This window comes from Gregarina niphandrodes (genome assembly GCF_000223845.1).
Source record: "Gregarina niphandrodes unplaced genomic scaffold scaffold00014, whole genome shotgun sequence".
In the NCBI taxonomy this organism is placed as follows: Eukaryota; Apicomplexa; class Conoidasida; order Eugregarinorida; family Gregarinidae; genus Gregarina; species Gregarina niphandrodes.
Genome location: NW_011645784.1, coordinates 250,345 through 250,692, shown reverse-complemented (window position 1 = coordinate 250,692; position 348 = coordinate 250,345).

Below are 348 nucleotides of genomic sequence, written 5' to 3'. Positions count from 1 at the left end.
ACCCTTGACTAGCATCGAACACTTGGTCAGTGACTTGCACTGCCTGAGTGTCTACTACAGATGGGCCACCGTCACCCGATGACTCCCGCAAAACGCTGTCTGCTCCGATATTGCTCCAATTCTCCCGCTCGGGCATTGACAGTAACAATTCAAAGTCGTCATCGAACACGGTACCGGACCCTTGACTAGCATCGAACACTTGGTCAGTGACTTGCACTGCCTGAGTGTCTACTACAGATGGGCCACCGTCACCCGATGACTCCCGCAAAACGCTGTCTGCTCCGATATTGCTCCAATTCTCCCGCTCGGGCATTGACAGTAACAATTCAAGTCGTCATCGAACACGGT